Source organism: Macrobrachium rosenbergii, chromosome 8, assembly GCF_040412425.1.
Source record: "Macrobrachium rosenbergii isolate ZJJX-2024 chromosome 8, ASM4041242v1, whole genome shotgun sequence".
NCBI lineage: Eukaryota > Metazoa > Arthropoda > Malacostraca > Decapoda > Palaemonidae > Macrobrachium > Macrobrachium rosenbergii.
In genome coordinates this window covers 28,348,296-28,370,899 of record NC_089748.1, presented here as the reverse complement: position 1 = coordinate 28,370,899, position 22,604 = coordinate 28,348,296, and the positions used below count along the sequence as shown (strand labels likewise).

The following is a 22,604-nucleotide window of genomic DNA, read 5'->3' as shown; positions in this document are numbered from 1 at the left end:
CGTACTGGCTGAAGGTCGGAAAATTTCAGTTAATACATAGTCTGATGGAAAAAAAAAAGTCTGAAATCCACTGAGTTCCAGTTAGCGTTAGAAGAGCGTTGATGACATACATACGACATTAAAGCCTGGACATGCATAATTTTTTAACATTGTTGGGCATTGGAACGGTATTTGTACAGAATGATTAAAAAAAAAAAGGTAATTCTGACTGAAATTGAATGAATGTGTACTTAGAACAAGGACAGTAAAATAAAATATCGGGCGAATCAGTACCATCTTCATTAGTCCAAGCTTCGTGGTCAAACGGTAAACAATGCTAAAGGTTATTTTCTATTTATGGACGTAGATTTTATTTTGGTATCATAATAACGTTATTTTTATATACATGCAGTGAAAATGTACATAAAGTAAAGTTTGAATTATAAGATGATCGTGATTTGAACAGCTTGTAAGCGTATGCGTAAGTGTAGCCTGGCCTATACAGAGATAAATCATAATTATTGGTAGTCCATTGTTCGTTATGTTTGATCTGTGTAGACTGTTTGACGCAAGCTCGTCTTTTGTGTGCCAATATTATGGATACAAATTGGCATCCTTGTGATTTATAAAAAATATCAGGGTTATTTGTATAAGCACAGAAATATGTTATTGAAGAAATATAATTTAATATTTATCATAAACCAACAATATTAGAAACGTTGATTGTTGGCCACTCACGTGCTAACCCTTGCTTGTGCCGCATTTTCATATGAAATGAAGCCGATTATGGGTCATGTTAGTTTTGGGGCCAGGTAAGGACTGGTCACCCTAGTTAAGTTAGTTTACGGATCTTTTAGCTCAACCCTGTTACATTAACTCACAGTGCACAAGGCTAAATTGGAGAATCCAGGGTGACAAAGCCATCTCTTCCTCCTCATGCCCCAGCCAGGTAAGGATCCAGCACCATAGTTTTTGTTAGGTTAGGTTGCATCCTTATTTTAATTTACAGTGCATTGGGTTACATTACGGGGAAGTTTAGGCTATTAATATTAGGGTTGGTGTGGCTTAGTTTATTTGCAACCCTATTCCTATTTATCCACAGTGCCATGGGCTAGGTTAGGTGGGGAAGTCCAGGTTGGCAAAACCAGTTCCTCCCTACCCCCTTACCCAACCAGGTTAGGTTGCAGCCTTTTTTATTTTAATTAACAGTGCCCTAGGTTAGGTTATGTGGAAGTCAAGAGTAGATAAAGCCCTTATGGCCAGGTAAGGATCGTGCACCCCAGGCTAGGTTCGATAGCCAAAGTCAGGTTTATTTGGAACTGTTTACTTAGTAACCTACAGTTCCCTGGGTTAGGTTATGTGAGGGGTACACGGGGTTGACGCTCTTCTTAGCCAAGTCAGGGACAAGCACCAAATGTTTGGGTAGGTTGAATACAATCTTATACAGTATTGCAATTGTATTTTCCCCCCTCCAAAAAATCCCGCTTTCCTTTTGGGGCCCTGCTAAATTTTAGGCTTTAAGAGGTTCTGTGTTTCTCAGTTATATAAAGAGATATTATTTGGAATGAATGTTACCTACTGTTAAAGTTAGGGTAGATCTAAGCTGGCTGTCCGCGGTGAGCTAGGCTATGGCAGTTGACATTTTTCTATAGAACTTTACTTGCTGAACAAGAATTTAAAGTAATATTTTGTCGCTCAGCTGTAATTAAGCTGTAAATTATCTTAGAACTGGTGTGGTAAAACCCTTTCGAGAATAGCTAACAATAAGGGAGACCCGTTGGGAATTTGGGTTTTTTGGTGGGGTAAATAACTTGGGAAAAGGTTTTGGTACCTTATTGTTGTATTTCCTGTTATATATGTCTTTTGGAACACGAAAAACAAGTATAAAAAGAATGGCGAATAAATGGATAGTTGGAGCCGTTCCAAAGGCACTTTTCATTCATTACTAGTACTACTGATTCTAAGCCTTAACACGCATGCTCTAGCTTTTGGTTCACCAATCAGCAGTTGCCAGTTTTCTGCGCTTAGCAAGAACTGCGACAGACTGGCAGTTGACGTTTTCCTATGTTATTTTACTTGCTGAACAAGAATTTAAAGTCATTACCTCTTGCCAGAACATACGAGCTTGCAGTAATCTTTAAAAATGCAGATAAGGCGCGCAGCACCGTTCTGCTACGGTGACCTATAGAGGCCACCCAAGTTGAAAGTGGAAATGGTAATGTTTTGTTTCCCGTTTACGAAAGCTTCGAACAATGTGCAGTGGAGCTAGACTTTGGCAATTGATGTTTTTCTATGTTATTTTACGTGCTTTACAAGAGTTTAAGGTAATATTTGGCGGTCGGCTGCTGCTAAACTGTAATTTAACCTTGAGCTGTATGCGACCCATTGGGACAGACATGCAGTTTTCAATGGTCAATTACATTTTAGTTACAGCTGACCGACAAAATATTATTTTAAAATCTTGTTCAGCAGGTAAAATAACATAGGAAAACGTCAATTGCCATAGGCTATCTCACCGTGGACAGCCGGCTTAGAATTACCAAAGTTAGTTTTACATTCACGCTGTTTGGTGTGATCAGCATTTTAAAAAACTCAAAATCTCTTGGCTAACTTGTTAGGACTGTCATTGTGTTCACCTGTTCCCACCAGGTGGTGCTGGAATGTTTACGTTCTGTCATATTTCTTCATGCTGTAGTGTTAAACACATGGTCTCGATTGGCTTTAGAATATTTTGAATGATTCCTGGCTCATTTCTCCTGTACAGTATTGTGCTTGTTTTCTGTTTTTGCTTTGTCATCTACAACAAGTGGAGATGAAAGCATTAGGCTGTATAGGAAAGAGTTTGTTAAGGTTTTGCTGATAACAATGTAGCCTATGTTAGCAGCTGTGTAAGGCTGGCTGCGCAGGCTCGAGTGTGGTTTTCTTGATATGTAGATTATGAGTGTTTTGATGAGAGGGGATGTAAATTTTGTGAAGTATTGGAAGTTGTTAGAGGCCGATAGTTTATGTAGACAATTAGGGCACACCAGCAGTCTACTCAGTTTTTCCTATTGCGTCCCAGTATTGCTTCTCCTCCTTCATTAGCCTACCTGATAGCCTAGGTTAATTCCTGTCTCTCATTCCGCTCTGCTTGCTTTTTCTCCCTCTCTGGTTCAGGAGAAAAATAATAATAATTGACGTATATTCTTTTATTAGTTAGGTTTTTGATCGAAATATTAGGGCCAAAATTGCCCCCCATTTTCAACTTTTTCGATTTCCCCCATGAGAAGGAAGTTGCCGGAACCTTGGCTTCTGTCTGTAGCCCACTCCCTGGACTGCCCTGCGTCAGTTGGTTGTCTTCTCTTACAGGGAAATAGGGTGTGTCATGGGGCCTTTGACAACGCTCTCATAATTTTTTTCGGGTTTGAGTTTGGTACCCAATCTGCTGCGCAGCTCCGGCCAGATGAGTTAAGTGGTTTAACTCATGCGTTAGTTGGCTCCAGTGTTGCCAACTGTGACAATCTGAAATCCGCTAAACATAGCATTTTTCTCCCTTTAAGTTGGCAACACTGGCTGGTTCCTGTAACATTCCCTTGAAGAGGGTATTGTAGTGTAGGTGGTCGGTAGCGTTAGAATTTCAGACACATTACATTTGCCTCAGTAGTTCTGAGCTGCATGTCAGTTCTGCTGGTGGCAAGGGAGCTCCATAATGCCAACGTGAAATTAGCCCCCTATCACTGGTGATGAACTGAGGGACTCGTGTTGGCTAACAAAATTGATTAGAGCTTTTGCGCAACTTTCTACGGTCTGCTTTTGACAGGTGTTGCCTCAGGTCATCTGGTATTTCAGTTGACAATGGTGAAGAGACAAAGAGGCATCTGTACCCCTCGGAGGGGGTTAGGTGCCCACATGTTGATGTGAATATGGGCGAGGCAGCAGTTGGTTGCTTGGAATTCTCCTATCCCTGATTTGGTGTGCCTCCTGACCTTGAACATTAGGCCCATTTCTTAATGTACATCTTCATTGCCCACCAAATGTATCACTCTGTCAGGAGCGGCCTGATGGGTGTGATAAACCATGGGCAAGACTGAAATCCTTTCTCCTCAAGGCCAGTGGTAGATAAGGGCGAAGGTGTCTGGTACTTATTTCGCAGGCAGTGGTCGTTTCTCCATCATCAATGGCAAAATTCCTCCACAAAATGGCGGAACTTTCCCACCAGAGACTCTGTAAGTCCGCATCATCCTTATGGGCTGCTGCAATCTTCGGATATGATATCCTGATCTGGATGGCGTGAACTGTGTTTCTGGAAAGGGCATCTGCGATGTTGTTGGAGGAACCCTTCAGGTACCTGGTGGTGCAGGAAAACTCGGAGATTGCTGATAGTTGTCGTTGTTGGCTCAGCAACCAGCAATCTGTCTTTTTTGTGAAGGCATGGACCAAGGGCTGATGGTCCATTTGCACCACAAATTGCTGTCCTTCAAGCATATGCCTGAAATGTCAGATGGCGCGGTGGACTGCCAGCAGCTCGCTGTCAAACGTGGATTATTTCTGGTACAGTGGAGATAGCTTTTTGCTGAAGAAGGCCAACAGGTGATGACCATTGTTTGTATCCTGCTCGAGTACTTTGCCCATCGCTGTGCTGCTCACATCTGTGGTCAGTGTAAGGGACCTATGGGAGACAGGAAACATTAGTGTTGCAGCAGAACCAAGGGCTTTTTTTTTTTTTGACTTCTTGATAAGCCATTTCTTGCTTATCCGTCCAGCATAATGATTTAGATTTTCCCTTTAAATACTTGTACAAAGGGGACATTTTAGCCTGGTTGGGTATAAAACGGTGTTAATAATTGATCATGCCACCAAACTCTTGAAGTGGTTTAATGTTTCTTGGCCTTGGGAACTCAGTAACAGCTTGGACCTTCATCAGGAAAGGTTTAGCTCCTTCAGATCTTATTTGATGACCAAGAAATTCTGCTTGTCGCCCATGCACATTTATCTGGTCGGACTATTAGCCTATTTTCTTTTAGTTTCTCGAGGACTTGTTTTACGTCCTTAATGTGCTGTTTATAGTTGGGGCTGAAAATGATAATATCGTTGACGTAAACAACGCAGCAGGGTAATTCTCCGAGGATGTTGTCCATAAGCCATTGAAAAGTAGCCCCTGCGTTTTGAAGGCCGAAACAGCTGTAATTGAAAGTATATGTCCCGAAGGGAGTGATGATTGCTGTCTTTTCTATGTCTTCTTTTGCTACTGGGACTTGGTAGTATCCCTTCAGAAGATGAGTTTTTGTGAATATTCTTGCTCCATTGAGCTGATTAGTTATGTCCATGATATTAGGCAGGGGGTACCTGTCTGGTAGTGTTTTAAAATTAAGGCCTGGTATTCGCCGCAGGGCCGCCACATACTTTCTGCTTTAGGCACCATGTGAAGGGGAGATGCCCACAAGGTGGAGGCTTTCTGGCAGATTCCTGCCTGTTCCATATCATGGAATGTTTTATATGAGCTAGTCTGTCTGGAGCCAGCCGTTTGAAACATGCGTGTGCTGGGGGCGCCCTCGGTGATGATATGATGTTTGGCATGGTGTTTTGTAGGGTGCATGAGGTCATGCTGGAGGTCGCCCTTGGACACTTTGCGAAATTCCTGAAGGAGGCGAGAGATTTCTGGTACCGACGTGGAGTTTGTTGTTGTTCTTGGAGTGATGAGGGTTATAGGGGCATCTCTGAATTGTCTGGATATGTCTATCGGTATGTCATGTGCCCTCAGGAAGTCTGCTCCAAGTAGTGCAACGGTGACGTCTGCTGTGATGAATGTTCAACTGTATGGTTTGCCATTGAATGATACTTTCATACTTCTGGCAGGGCACCTTTGCTGGTAGATGCATGGAGAGTGTTGGGGGCTGGTTTTAGCTGTTCGTTTGGGTTGACTGGGACGAACAACTTTCATGCACTCATATTGATGGGGAATCGTGTATCGGACATCTGATATGATATAGAAACACAGAGAGTTTTTGCCTTTTGCTGGAAGAAAAACAGTGAAGGCAGACTCATTCCCCCTTACAAGGCAACCAGTCTGGCCATTGCTGATGGCTAGTTGGTTGGGCTGCAACCATTTTTTTTTTATAGCATACAGATGAACTGCATCTACCATTCTGAGAACTCCCTCGAAGGGCGTGGTGGATGTGTTGGGAATTGCAGTAACTGTTTTGCATTGCAACTTTGTCAGGAGGACTTCGCACAGTAAGTCCAGCGCCATCTCTGATTTGTCATCTGTGGCAGGGATTGTTATTAGCCATCGGAGTTGCTTGTAAATATGCAAGGGCTGTTGATCTTCTATTGCCATTCCTACATTATCTAGGAATTTTCTAGCTGAGGGCTGGGGGCATGCTGAAGGATGACCTTAGTTGTGCCTTCAAATTCTCATATGTGATGGTGGTGTCTGGCTTGGCTTACCACTCTGCTATTTGTTCGAAGACATTGTCGGGTAGGAATTCAAGGACTGCATCAGCTTTTCGTGAAGTTGACATGATCTTTTTGGACCTGAAGATCGTCTCTGCCCTAAAGAACCAGGCCTCTGGGCTGTGTGTCATGAAAGGGGTCAGGCGGACAAGATGCAGCTGCAGTGTTGCCGTTGAGAGAGCTGGCGGGATCCGTCATCTTGGTTATTATCACAGAATTCTGACAAGACTTTGGATCCATTAGCGAAAAAATAGCGTAGGACGTTAGAACAAGAATGGCATAATTTTATGATCAGTTGTGTTTTCTCACCAGAAAAATACCTAATAATTCTTTGTCCAACATGACAAGAGTTTTCTAATACATATGACTTGAAAGCTTGACGTGTTTTACATTCGTGGTTGATTTTTGTTTTACATATAAAATATTGTAGTTAATGAAAATACTTAAAAATCACAGATTCAGCCGTCAGTCATAGATTTGTGTTTTCTGGGGAAACCCGACGTTCTAACAGTGAAATGAATAACGCCTAAACATAATTTATTGATATTCTTATGGGAGCACCTACAATGCTTCCTAGATGAAATACAGCGGCAAACAGTCATGAAATTGGCGTTTACCTGTCCACACATGGAGTTACCTGTCAGTTGGTCAGAAGATATTTAGGTAATACCATCAGTTCGTCAGTTCTGGCGAGTGGACTGTCTACGCCCACAAACTGTTGTCTAAATGTAAGTTTTAACAACAGTTTCAATGAACTGACAGAAGAAATGACAGGTAAACTTGATTGTGAATACACGGCCTTTGGTTGTTGAATTATATAATAGTGAATGGGTATGTTGGGAGAGAGAGAGAGAGAGAGAAGAGAAGAAGAGAGAGAAGAGGGGGTGTTAAGGAGGAGGAGAGAGGAGAGAGAGAGAGAGAGAGAGAGAGAGAGAGAGAGAGAGAGAATGTCATTCAGTTTTTCTGGGCAGTGCCAGTTTTGGCCAGCTAGTATATATATATATATATATATATATATATATATATATATATATATATATATATATATATATATATATATATATATACACACATATATATATATTATATATTTTATATATATATATATATATATATATATATATATATATATACACATATATATATACACACACACATATATATATATATATATATATATATATATATATATATATATATATATATATATATATATATATATATATATATATATATATATATATATATATATATATATAATTTATATGTGTGTGTGTGTGTCTGTGTAATTGGTAATTTTCGAAATGAGCATTGAAAAATAGTGAAAATGGTTATGAAAAGTATTGACAGCATACATGAATTATGGCTTGAGGTGTTTATAGCAGAATGACAGTATGAATGAATTGTATAGTAGAATGATAGTAGAAAATATGCATTTTACAAAGGCGATATGAATTGTTTGTAAAGTAAAAGTATTTCATATTGCAAGCGTTTCTTGAATCTTGAAGTCTAGGTGCTGATATGGAAGGGTGGCTATTCATGAGGGGTTTACAGGTTTGGTCGCAAGATCAGATCTTAGTAGGCGGAGTGTTAGTATATGTACCCTAGACCCTCACACTTCGACCAGATGTTGACAAACGAGTCATTTTGGTTTTAGCGGCCAAGCAGCAAGATGGTATGACGCAATCTCCAGAGCGGCACGCCCTTTTCACTATCGTTTTTTAGGACTGGTATTAAATTTAGAAACAAGGATAGAAAAATGGAAGAGACTGCGTGAAAGATTGGTTACTTAGAAGGGAGCTTTGTATCACATTTCAGTTTACTGGAGGAACTTGAATGACGTCCTGAAGATAGACATCTTGCCATTTACTTCATAAAGTAACACCTTTTATATAGAAAAGGAGGACACGCAGATGAAAGATTTTCTGCCACTCTTCGATATTTAGCCACAGGTAATCATAAGGACTGAAGATCCTTATTGGCATCAGGGAATTTTCTTTAGATTTTTTACCAGATTTCGTAATCTTTGTTTCTCAAGTTGCTTTGACGTTCTGTAGGTGGGTAGTGCTGTCAGTGCACCTCATGCAGTTCTTTGCAGCGTCCCTTCGGCCCCTAGCTGTAACCTTTCATTTGTTTTACTGTACCTCCGTTCATGTTCTCTTTGTTACATCTTACTTTCCACCCTGTCCAAACAGCTGTTTCGTAGTGCAACTGCGAGGCTTTCCTCCTGTTACACCTTTAAAACCTTTCTACAATGTTTCCCTTTCAGCGCTGAATGACCTTATGGATCCCAGCGCTTGGCCTTGGGTCAGAATTCTATATTCCTATATAGGTACTGATTATCCCTATAAACTTTTATGAATTCAGCTCAAAAGCGGTTGATAATCCAAACATCAGACATTTTCGTCTTTTACTTTACATAGCAAGCCCGGAGGTTCTTTGCAGTCCCTGCGGCCGCTATCTGAAACCCCTTTCATTCCTTTTACTGTACTTCCATTCATATTCTTTCTTCCATCTTACTTTCAACCCTCGTCTAACAATTGTTTCATAGTGCAATTGCGAGGTTTTCCTCTTGTTACATCTTTGAAACAATTGAACCCTCAATTTTCCTTTCAGCGCCGAATCACCTCGTACGGCCAAACGCTTGGCCTTCGGCCTAAATTTATGGTCCGCTTACACTAAGCAACATATGAACAAAGACCCGAATTCAGATATGGTCCAGGTAAACCCACCCGGCATTAAGCTACCAGTTTCAATCGAGCAAATTAGCCTGTTTATAAATGGACTCTTTTCTTCTAAAACTAATGACTAAAGACCCGTCCACACGATCAAACTGTCTGGGAGACTTTAGGCTGCCCATTCGCTAGCGATTGAATCCGTGAGATTAGATCAAAGTGGGCGGAGTTTCTGCATATCGTTGTGTGAGTGTTGGTATTGTTCCTCGAGTATGATTGTAGGGTCTAATTACTACAATCGATAGTTCGTTCAGATCTAAACGAGGCCATTTACAGACAGATGTAATTTGCATCTGCTGGAAATGCTGGTTTGTCGCTAGGTGAGTCAACTTGGTCAGTCTCTATATCGGGAGCCCCATTATTTTGTTCTTTTTGAGTGTAAATTAAAAGTGGAAGAGAAAATGTTTGATATGTGGGTGGAAAAAGTTTTTTGGGGCGAATTTATTGAACTTTGTAAGAGTCATCCATGCCTTTGGAATGTAAAGAGTAAAATGTATTCGAATAGAAACGCTAAAAACAAGGATTACGAAGTTCTAATAGAAAAATTTAAAGAAAAGTCTCCTGAAGCCAATAAAGACATGGTCACTAAAAAAATTAACAATATGCGCAGTGTGTTTCGAAAGGAACTGGAAAAAGTTTGAGGCCTCCAAGAAATCTGGCATAGGAACTGATGAGGTGTATGAACCATCTCTATGGTATTAAGATCTTCTATCATTCATAAAGGATTCAGAAGCACCACGTCCTTCTGTGTCCAATGTGCAAGAGGTAAGGGAAATTAATATACATTGCATTATTATATTTAATGAACAGAACCTGTTAATTGAAACCGTGACAATTTATATATTATATTAATAAACCAAACGTTTTAAGGCAATACCAATATGAAATAATAATTATACACAAAGTTATCTTGAAATATTTGATATTTAATATTCATAAACCAGAAAACCACAATCATTATAATGTTCAGATACAAAATATATTTCAAACCATCTCTGTTTGCCTATGAAATAGTTCAGAAACATTTCTCGACCTTTTTTTGCATCTCGAGTGTCTTGTCCATTTTCATCACGTAATAATGATTCATAATAATCTGAGGACAAATCCTCTGACATATCAGGAATTTTAGCACGACTCTGTATATAATTGTGCAACAAACAGCACGTCATTACAACCTTTTATATGTTTTCTAATTTCAAATTAATTGGAGCTGAAAATATTGGAAAAACTGCTCGCAATCTTCCGAGTGCAGTCTCGACTACTCTGCGAGCTTTGCACAGTCTATAGTTGAATATTCATTTTTCTGTTCATTAAGCTGGTTTAGAGCATAAGGTTTTTAAAAAATTTCTTTCATTGGAAAAGCTTCATATCCTATAAACACAAAAGGTAAAGGTTCCGACGAGGATGATGGAGGGGCAGCATAGGGTATTGAAAGACTGCCTTTGGCTAATTTTTCACCAAATTTTGTGTTTTCAATAACACCCCCATCAGATATTCTTCCATTCGTTCCAAAATCACACATGATAAATTCATCTTTTGCATTTGACGACTGCCAGCAATACTAGGCTGTGAAACCCTTTATAATTATAAAAATAGGAGCCTGCATCTTTTGGTGGCGTGTTGGCTACATGTTTCCCGTCAACAGCTCCTAAACAATTCGAGAATTGCCACATCTCACGGAAATCTTCGGCAATCGCAATCCATTCTTGGTGTGTATCAGGAAACTAGAAATAAAAATATTTCGTCATAAAAAATAATCCATAAAATTATCCTCCTCCTCGTCGTCGTCCCTTCTTGCTTCTGTCCTTTTTTCTCAAGTCTCACATATTTACAAGTCAAAAAAGCAATGGTGTAAAGGTCGTAATTATAGAGAGGTTCTGCCACAGGTTTTAACTGCTCTACTGCTGAGACTGAAATGACTTGTTTATGAAGATCTGATCGTAGTGTGAGTGTTCACCTATACAATTCCAAAGCCCCGCCCACTACGATCTGATTTCCCAATCAAATCGCTAGTGAATGGGCAGCCTTAGTCTGTTGGCAAAATCTGTAAATAAACAAAAGTCAGGTAACGGCAGCATGGCTCATAGCCAGGATAACAGAAAGCGAACGGCACTTGGAATAATGGAAATGATAACTAACTCTAGCTTTGTGCCGTGAGAATGGTAGGTAGAAGTGTCATCGGAATGATGAATGGGACTGTGCCTTCGTTTACGTTGTTAATTAGGCGGAACTGAAAACCATTCAAAGCCCAACCCTACAATCTCCACAATTGGTTTTACGTGTTTCAGGTTTACATTGTCTTTACCATTATTATCATTATTATTTTTAGTAATAATAGTAGAGCAAAATGCTGTAGACTCAACGGCGCCAAAAGAGCGGAATAAGAGAAGTAATATAACAGAAAAATTAAAAGAAAGGAAAATTAATGTGAAGAATTAAAATGAAATAAATTTATATTAAATATTATAATGCATGAAAAGCAAGGACAATATACATCATAATTTCATATAACAAATGACCATGTATACGGATTGAACACATGTATTATGTAGAATAGCTAACATTTAAGATAGAAAATTATAAGTATATATATTTCCCATGGATATCAAGTTATATTTGATTCCAGTGATACTCATATTCACGTTCTCTGTATATTCCAGTCAATATTTTCATGTATAATAGCCTATATAATTATTTTAGTAAAAAAAAAAAATTATTTTCTTTGGATCGGTCTTTGCCACGTTCGTTGCCTGGCAGCCGTTTACGTTACTCACTCCAGACAAAGTCTGGTGCATGGTCTAAGAAATTTGGTCTTAGACCATGGTCTGGTGTGCTGCCAGTGTCAGTGTTCCCAGTGCTAGTGGCTCAAAGCGCTCTGCATACACTTCGGTGATGTGCATGGGGAACAGGAGCGGCGAGTCTTTGACGGCCGCTTTTACAGCTTTTACAGCTGTCTGCACAGACTTTGTCTGGGAACAGGGCAAGTCTGCCAGACACAATATGGTCGTTTGGACGAGGCCTAATTTACCCGAAGCTATTGTGTCTATTTCTCTGCCATCTGTTGATCTTTGGACTTTTTCTGAGAATGTCCTTCTCTCCTTTTGTAGAGTCCACGGCAAGAAGTTTGAAGGAGTTGAGGAAATTGCAGACACTGAATATACAGCCTCTGGTTTTAGACCTCACACCTCCCCTTATGCTTTTGTGTCAGATGTTTCTGGAGCCTCCCTTGTTGATGATGGCCTGGTAAAAAGCTTATTATAGTATTTTTGAGACGGCTTTTGATTTGTCAAAGTGAAAATGATTATCGTAGTTTATTGTGTTGTTTGTTAAATAACGTTCTTAATACCACTCCTGATGGGTTCCGGCGCTTGGTCTTCAAGACCTAGATTTAATAATCAATCTGTCAATCAATACCAGTGCACTCAAATTAAATGATAGTGGCTCCCATTTTATAGTAAGATAACGCAACAGATTTCGTTATTTTCCTTTCAGATCTGAGGCTTCATCGAACACAAGTCCGTCATAGAAGGAGAAACATTCAGGATGTTGATCATGTAGACCAGTATGGCAGGAGAAATCAAAGGCAGAAAAAAAAAAAAACCTGAGATAAACAAATGACGAGCGCGAAGCGCAACGTCATGCATAAGTATTTTGAAGAGTTACCACAGGACAGAAGTGAACTTCAACGTGGTTTCCATGACTGAGTAATTATTTAACTTCAGGATATTGTGTTCAGCGTACGATGTTGCTTGCTTTGGGAGGATATTTCTCGTTGACAACTTTGAACTTTGCATAATGCTTGATTTTCGGTGATTTCTTAAGTCAGTCAAGATCACCGTAACATTTAAAAGGAAATTGAGATCTGTGTTTCACGAATTTGGATTCATCAGACAATTCCATAAAATTGAGAAGGCATTTGTAAATATGTTCAATCCATATTCGTTTTGAGCCCGAAAGATAATTCACGAAAAAATGATAAATGTAAGAAGGGTATTAACAAAGTACAAAATCTCCAGCGTCCGAGAACAAGAGGTCATGAGATACTGTAGCTTTTGCCAGATAGAAGACATTTGATGAGCCAGTGCAGTTTCGCGCGTTTCAAAGTTTTGTTTGGGTGTGTAGAGGGGGAGTGCGAAGGTGCTACCGTCGAGTGCGTTTCGTCAGGTTGATATATTGTGGAAAAATCCTGCTGCAGATCATCTTAAATTTGGTAAGTGATTTACTTATTTTTTTTTATAATTTGTGATGTAAATTTCATTATTCTTAGGAGTGGTAGCATTTCTAAAATACAGGGTTTTTGGTATTTTTGGTCATAGAATTTTTCTTTTGATGGTAGGTTTATATAAAGGTCAATCAACCTTGTATTTGCCTTTTTTTTTACTATTTTGATAGGTTGGTATGAGTTATTTCCCCAATATATTTTTGACCTAGACCTATATTTTAAGGTCACAAGTCGGTACCTTTAGGGTTAGTGATTGTATTTGCAAAGTATTTTTATCTTGACTATTATTTAAATGTCACAGATCAGTTGGAAAGCTGAAATTTTATTTTTCAACGTTTTATGTCACTGCTTTAGTGAAGCTTGGTGCATATGTTCCTGGGGGTTAAGGGTGATAACAGTCGCAGTTTTTATATTGGCCCATTATCTCGGTAGAAGGTCCTTTTTTTCCGGTTTTGAAGAGACTGGACAGACATCATAGTGTTACGGTTTGTGATTGTTTGAAAAAATAATTTTGACCATGATCGATCTTTCAAGAAGAGGGGTCTTCTCAAAATCCAAAATTTTATCTTTTTTTTAAAGCGGTATCTTGGGGGTTGGTGATGACATACCCTAGATATCTTTTAACAAGACCTGTTTTCAAGGTTACAATAAAATTTAGAATACAGAGTTCAGCATTTTCTCTCAAATTTTCAGCAAGTATTATGGTTACATAATTGATGTCAGGATGTACAAGTGCTTACGGGTGAAACTGCACCTTTAAAGGGTGAGGCGATTCACTCCCTTTAGAGTACCCTAAATCATTTACTCCTATATCCTTCAAGGCGCTGCTGCAGTATTACCTCTGGAAGTAGTTTGACAGACAAAATATTTATTAAGGTTTATAACATAAAAGTGTGGAAATTCTTGGCTCTGGTGTATTGATCACATCAGAGGACAATTACACTGAAACTTCTTATTGTCAGAACAGAACTGGGTTGAAATTTTAGTAATATTTCTTTTCGACTATTGTGTAGGGCTTTGTTTTTGGCTGGGGCTTTATTGCTTGTAACAGATTTTCGGCGCTGCCCTCAAGTTTAAAAATTAAATTAATTATTTTAGGTGATATAGAGTCACACGTTTATCTGGAATTGATATTCAGGTGTGGAGGTTTCCACGTTTTCTTTCTGATGCATGATCAAGAAGTTGCTTGTTCTTTATACTCACATGTGCCTAATTCTTGAGGGATAACCTTTCCCTCATATAAAAAAAATCATGACGCTTACTTCTGAAAGATAATTCATTAGAGTTCGGCCCTCAGCAATTTATCGCACTTCTATTTAAGTATGCATCACCCGTATTGAGTCCAAGAGAACCTGCCTGAATCCCCTAAAAGTTTCATGATGTCATTTGCGCTGTGGTTAGAAAAGTTCTTCATCTATAAAATTATCACTGCGTATTGCTTGTTCAACGGACAAAGGGATCATCTGAAGGTGAACATGACCTGTCCGGTTGTGTGAGGACCTCAAGCTAGCACAAACTTCCTATAATTAATTGATCCTTGTCTTTGGGTCAAATGATGGTGTCATCGTTCAGTGTTCTCGTAACTTTGATATGTATTAGCAGTTTAAGGATATACTCTTCGTGTAGATAGATTAGCACATAATCTTACACTGAGAAGTAGAGTAGCCCAGAGTCTATCCAGTGAGCGAACACTTGGCTATGAAAGATATACTGTACGTGTCCGTTTCTGTATTAGTTTTAGCCTCTTTGGCTTTGCAGGGCTCTTATTTTCCAGACGCCCAATGGGTAGTCCGCACAGAGGCATTTGGAGACGTATGTGTCTCAATGACTCGACTGATTGCATTGCGAGTCGTTTTTTCCTTATTTTAGGAGGCCTCACAAAAAGTATCTCGAGTTGAAACTCTGAGGAATTTGCCATTAGCTGTAAATGTATTTGTATTGCCTCTGTGTCTGTACTTGTTATAATTGTTCAGTTTATTTATTATTTTTACAGGCTTTCCTTGACAAAGGTTTTTATTTTAGAGCCAAAACAGCTTTCACCGTCATTGTTCCAGGTCTGCTATTCTCATGAAATTAAAATGTATTCATCTCACTGCCAGAACCCACCAAAAACCATGCACAGAAACTGGATTTGTTTAGTTATTTGTTAGTATACACCGCTGAATAGGATTTTCAGTTTCCCATGAGAAAGGTAATACTCATTTCCAAACAAAAAGCGTTTCCCACACATTTGCGTATAAGCTTTAAAAATTATTTGAATATGTTGCCAGTGGCCAAAGGCAAATTTCCCCCGGTGTGCTTGTACACATTTTCAGTGAGAAATTTCTTTTGTGATTATGGAAATATATATATTAAGGTGATAAGTCAAGAAATAAGAACATACGTTAGGTAGTTATGATCAAAGTAAAGACAGTTAAATAATATATTTATGTGTAAACATACCTACATACATACATATTTACAATGCATTAGGGGCTTCGGGTATAAAACTTCTGGAGAGTGGTGAGGGGAGACGAATGGAAGAGGGTTGGGAAGAGACTAGGAAGAGCGGCCACTACAGACGAGGTCGAGAGAATTCCCGAAAGTGGAGATGTCTGTTGGAAGGTCTTGCTGGAGATCAGTTTCTCTGAATAATCCAAGAGTAAAGCAGGAACTGTAGAAGAAGCAGAGGCTGTAGCAACCTACAAGATAGGCTGTCCGTGCAACCTGAAAATCTCAGTGTTACAGTCTGCCATTTTTAACATGCCAAACATGAAGTTACTTTATTTTTGCTGTATATATATTAATATATCTTCTATCATATATATATATATATATATCTTCGTATGTTATATACATTTACATACCATTTCACACACACACACAGTATTTATTGTCATTTTATATATATATATATTTTATTATTCTATATATATATATATCCGCCTTTTTCATAGGCGATATCATGCATTTTTTTGCGCGTTTTGATTATACCTATATGTTTCATTGTTAGAGCTAAATTGATTTTGTGGAATTGCGTGTTTACATTATTTAAAAAGATGCTACACACACACACACATACATACATATAATACATACATTTCACACACACACACACTATATATATATATATATATATGATATATATATATTTATATAGTGGACTAAATATCTTGGATCATTTTTCTTTCCTTTTGTTCCTTTTTTGATTATACTATCTGTTTATTGTTAGAGCTAAATTGATTTTGTGGAATTTTTTTACATTATTTATAGGCTACAAACACACACACACACATGTATATTATTATATATATATATATATATATATATATTATATATTATTATATATATATATATTATTATTATTAAAGAGGATGGTGTGCTTGTGGCATCATTTTATATATAGTCTTCTACATACATACATGCATATAAATGATCGTATTTGATTATACATAGTATATATTTCATTGTTAAATCTAAATGATAAATATGTTTCAATGTACGTTAGGTTTAAATTAATCGGGCTCATATAACCAGACATTTGTGCAAAACGACATTTTTTTTTTTTTTTTTGGTCTGATTTTAATGTTTGTTGATGTTCGTCAAGGTATGCATTGTGTCCTTATAATTCCCTGTTATCTGTGAGTGTTTTGATTAGTCATTATAAATTCGTGCGTGGGCGGCGATGTTCAGGGTTGGGCTCCATTTATTTTTTTTTTAAATGATCTCGTCATACCTACAACAAACACTGAATGTGTGTAGCATTGTTTGAGTCAAAATGATAATTTTAATGTTAGATATATTGATGTTCAGGTATGTACTAATGCCCTATATTTATTTAGTGCACTTTGAAGTTAATTAACATTTCAGAATTATATCGTTCACCAACAGGAAAAGCATTGTCCGCTCTCTGCTGTCTGTGTATACAGACATTTCGTTGCAAGAGGTCGTCAACCGCAGGTCATTTATGGTGTGGGGTGCTTGATTTATTTGCCTTAACTTGTAGGCTGCTGATATAAGTGAATTTTCTTGCAAACTGACATATCTTCATATTCCCTTCACTAATTTGTGCCTTGTATGCTGTAACCTCGTTGCTTTTTGTTTATCAGAATTTCTGCCGTGCAACTTATTTTTAATTCTTTTCTGCAACTCCATTCACTAGTAATTTGGGTCGCTCTTTTTGATGTTCCTTTTCCACTGTTTTTTGATGTGTCACCTTCTATACAGTCTCGAATCTTTTGTGTCAGCTTTGTTTCATCGTATTGTGCAGTTCCTTCCTCGCTTTTGGCTGAGCAGGAGACAGTAGAGGCAGTCGTTTAACCAAAAAAAAAAAAAAAAAAGACATTTGGAATTTAGGAGAAACGAAGAAAACTGCGATGTAGTCGGGAATAGATATAGGGCAGACCCATCTTCTCTGATTTTTAATACCTGCACACTGTTAATACATGCCCTGAAAATCTCAGTCTTGCTTACAGTTTTTTCCAGAGCCGGTTACTTTATTTTTGCTGTGCGGCCATTAAAAGTATCTTCTTATCACTAAACTCGTTCATCTTCGGTTATATCATTTACGTTCCATTTCGTTAGTTTTTATTGTCATTTTTCATGCTTCCGTTTTCCTTGTTCTCATAACATTCTGCCTTTTTCAAGGTGAGACCCAAGTGTTTTTTTTTTTTTCTTTTTTTTCCTAGGTGTTCCTGTGGAAAAGCGTCGGGCTTTCCAGTCCGCTTTCGATCTGAAAAAAAAAAGATGGCATTGGCCCCCAGTCGATTCTTAAAACTTCATTTCAGTTTGCAAGCTTGTCTCCTGAATTCAGGGATCTTGATATCTCCTCTTTTCAGTGAACTAAATTCTCGGATCATTTTTCTTTCCTTCATTCCGTTTTTCTTCGATTACTGAGCCAGGTTACATATTCTAATTTTTTTCATGATGCTCCGCGTAAAAACTGTATTATTATTATTATTATTATTATTATTATTATTATTATTATTATTATTATTATTATTTTGTTATTAAAGAGGATGGGAACATCAGTGGAATTGATTTTATATATAGTCTTCTCCATTCTTCATATTATTTTCTTCTCGTCAGGGCTGATATTTGCTAATAACTAGCCGATGTTCATAGTCTGGATAAGGGACTGGTTTCTTGAATGATTAATTTTTATTGCATAAAAGAAATGGAAGTCAAAAGGGCCGTTTGATCGCCGTAGAGTTTCAGGAAATCGGGATTTGTCGTATTCTCAAGCAGAATCTTCGTCGTTGTTCTAAGGGCGTAGCGGAATTCCAACGTTTCCAACCGTATCATCGGTTCATTTCTCATAAGTGGAGACTTTACTACACCCACAAGTGTTGCATCATTGGCATACTGAACAGTCATGTTTTCCAGGCCAACAACCATATCACTTGTATACACTAAAAATAACAATGGACCAAGAACACTACCCTGTGAAACTCCAGACACAGTAGGTCTTGATTCACTAAAGATCCCATCAACAGCAATTCGCTGCTGCCAACCTGTAAGGTAATCTTGAAGTAAACCTAAAACATATCCACCCAATCCAAGATTCTAAAGTCTACAAATAAATTCCTTGTGATTTTTAAAATCGAAAGCAGCACTAAAATCTATTTGAATTACTCTACATTCAAAACCCCTATCAAGGTTCTCTTGCAAATGGCATGTCAAATCTAAAAGAGCATCGCAGGTATCTAACTGCTTCCTGTATGAATGTTTACTATCAGCAAACAATCCTTTAGATTCCACACCCTTATACAGTGAATTTAAAAATAAATTTTTCTGCAACTTTGCGGAGCACATCGAGAATAGAAATTGGCCTGTAATCACTGCTGTCTGCAGCTATGCCATTCTTTGGAACAGGCACTGTATTGCTAAGAGCTTGTGCTCATCCGCCGAGATACTACGTCAACAAAAAATCTATTGAATCTACTAATCTTAGGAAACAACACACTACACACCTTTTTATGCAACATCCATTTTGTAATATCTCCCTTTACTTGATGTCTCCCTAAATTTTTTAGTATATACAATGTTAAGTCTTAATAATGACAAGCACCGGAAGTCTGTCCTTATTTCAGATATTCTTAGAACAGCGTCTTATAGATAAGAACACTATGAAATATATGCACAGCCTTTTTTAGTTCTGGCACATTGAGCATTAAAAATAAATACTCCAACCTCATCCTTATGGATGTTAAACTGATGAGATCAGGCCGTTTCTGTGCAAAGGTCGTATTTAACAGGATTTCATTTCAATAAAACTTGTAACCTTTCTCATTGTGTAGTTCAGCTTTTCTATTTCTTTATCAGATATTTTATTTATTATAATTTCAGAGTCCAAATATCGCATCAAAATGATTTTCTAATTAATTTTATTTATTTCATTGTCCATTTTATCAGTATTTTAGGATTCCTCAGTTTACGTAGCTCTTTAATATACGCACACAGTTTCGTAAATGTAAATATATATATATATATATATATATATATATATATATATATATATATATATATATATATATATATATATATATATATGTATATATATATATATATATATATATATATATATATATATATATATGGAGTATGTGTGTATTTATATATCTGTGTATGTATATTAAATGTGATTTATTAGCAATGATTTTATTTACATATCGTCATTTGTGGTATTTACTGTTTTTTTCGCTTTCTGTTGGCAAAGTTTTATTGTTCATTTCCTTTTTCGGATTATTCTATATGATAATATTCCAGTTAATAATGTGTGTGTGTGTGTGTGTGTGTTTGTGTGTAACTTAATATAATACTAGAGTAAGCAACTATCAGGAAAGGCTTTCTTAGCGACTTGTTTCCTGAGTGAACAGACTGGAAGTTTCAGGTTGCACAGATGGAATGATTAGATAAAGTCTTGAAGGCAAGAAGTGCATGAAATTTTAATATATAAAACGTTATATTTCACTGTCTTTTGTGTGTTTCGGTTAAGATTTTCTATTTTTTTTTTACTTTAATAATGATATTTATTATCATTCTAATAGCAGTAATAATGGCATTTATTATCAGTATTTTAAATAATGGCAGTATTGTTGCAGTTTTAATGTTGTGTAAATACTAGCTACTTCGACGTTCATGGATGGTTTTCGATATACTTCGAATTTTTCGACTCATATATGCAACTGAGACAGGTTGTAGAACGACGTATTTAGTATGAATAATCTCCGCTGGAAAGCTGTTGCTGAATGAAACAATTGTCAAACAGCAATTCTGTAAGAAATTTGTTTTCCGACTAAATGTATTTTTCTGCATCAAGTGACATTGCGGATAAACAAGGAATTTATTTATCCGATGTGTACTGATAACTTCTCCCTTTGTTCGGAACCATTAGCAGTTCTAGTTGTTGCCTTTGGAAATTTGAATAATGGTTTTTTTACGGTTAGACAAATTAACCGATATAATTTAAACAGTTGTGATATTAAATGTTTGGTGTATGTAATCATTTGGTGCGATATGTAAAATATATATTGATTCTACAGGCATGCTTCATCTGTAGTCATTGACTTCTAACTTGTCCAAAGTTATTCATGGACCTACAGAATAAATCTATCCTTGGGGTAAGGGGTGAAGGGTGTTAGCAGTTAAGATTAATATGAGTAATTTCATGAATTTTATTATAATCCCAAAACAACCAAGACGTCTGAAAGATTGATTTTCCTCTTAATTATTCTCATATTTTTATTATTGCAGGTGCGCGTTGTAATAGTGCTTCTTAGTACGTTTTTGTTGTCTTGGAGCCGTTTCCCAAGATAACGCTTCGCCATCCATCGGATTCTTCGTTGCTCAGAGTGTGGTAAGTGTTACATTACATGTTTTATTGTTTTTTTTTTTATTTTCTTTTATTGCTAGCCTGTTGATCGAACAATTTATACTCTTTAAGTGCTTGGGGGTAGAGCCATGGTTGTTGTAATTATTGGTACAGCTGATATTACATTTCTTGCGATGAAATCCTTGGTGCAAAAATGTCTTTATTAGCACTATTCCTATGATAAAAAATCAGAAATGTTTGATTTGAGACAAATTACTGGTCCCTACATTTGCTCTGTGCTTTCTTGCTTATCTCCGTCTCCAGTGCTGTAAACTTTTCTAAAGATCTTTACATAGATCTTGGCGTCTACAAAGGTTTCTTAGTCATGGACATGATAAAATTCATGGTTGTTGATAATGGTCTTTGGTCAGCTTTTGTACTCCATCACATTAAAAAAGAAATAAATTCTACTGCGCTTAGAATAATGCTGAACATTTTTAAATGCCGCATATTTCATCCTCATGTCAGCAAACGGACGATCAAATTCTTGATGAAGCCCAAGAGTCATTAAGGGGGTTTTAATGAAACTGTTATGTCTATTGTTCAGTGCGCGCTTAAATTTATGCATGAACACGTACCTACGTAGATGTAATCTGTTATCGCAGCAGAGAGAGATAGGGTTTGGAATCTGAATAATTGTGTGCAGGTGGTGTACATTGTACGAATTGTAAGCTATTGTTTACTAAAAATGGTGAAGCAAGATGGACAGGAATTACTATAGAGGGAAAAGAAGCATTGTTGGTGGGAAGAAATGTCAGAAAGAATGTAAATAATCAAAGGACCCCCAAAATAACAGAAGAAAATGGAATGCGCTCTTACGGCAAATAGCGTACAGGAGAATCTGTGTATCACCTAAGGTTAGAGCTATATGCATATAACCATTGTTTTGAATATTACGACGTATTCAAGTCATATATTTAAAAGAAATACGTCCACGCCAGTGCCTTTCATTCTTAACACGCTCAGCCAGATCTCGCCAAATAAGGAAAGCGTGTGAGGCTCTTAAGACCTTTCCAGACGTCGCCGCTTTCTTCCACGAGGATCATAACCCTCATCTGAAAAAAAAGAATAAAGGCGAATATGATAAACAGTGTCCCTCACTGTGTTTTGCGTCTCCCAAGCACTAGGAATGCAGATGGCGTCATCCTTACCCTCTGGAATCTTGTAGCGTCTTGGCGTCGTAATTTTAAATTATGCCTTCTGGGATTGTAAGATTTCCTTTCTTCCATCAGGCATATTCTTTTGCTAAGGGTAAAGTAAATGTCGAAGGAAATTTGCGCGTCCTCTCTCTTATATATATATATATATATATATATATATATATATATATATATATATATATATATATATATATATATATATATATATATATATATATATATAT

General features: G+C 37.3%; 1 long non-coding RNA gene across 1 annotated transcript; it reads left to right on the top strand.

The window, feature by feature from the left end:
- Positions 1–506: 506 nt before the first annotated feature.
- On the top strand, positions 507–21,205 carry LOC136840639 (uncharacterized). Its single transcript, XR_010853690.1, has 3 exons — positions 507–928; positions 12,639–13,356; positions 21,103–21,205. It is a non-coding gene; the product is annotated as an uncharacterized lncRNA (long non-coding RNA).
- The last annotated feature ends 1,399 nt before the right edge of the window (positions 21,206–22,604 follow it).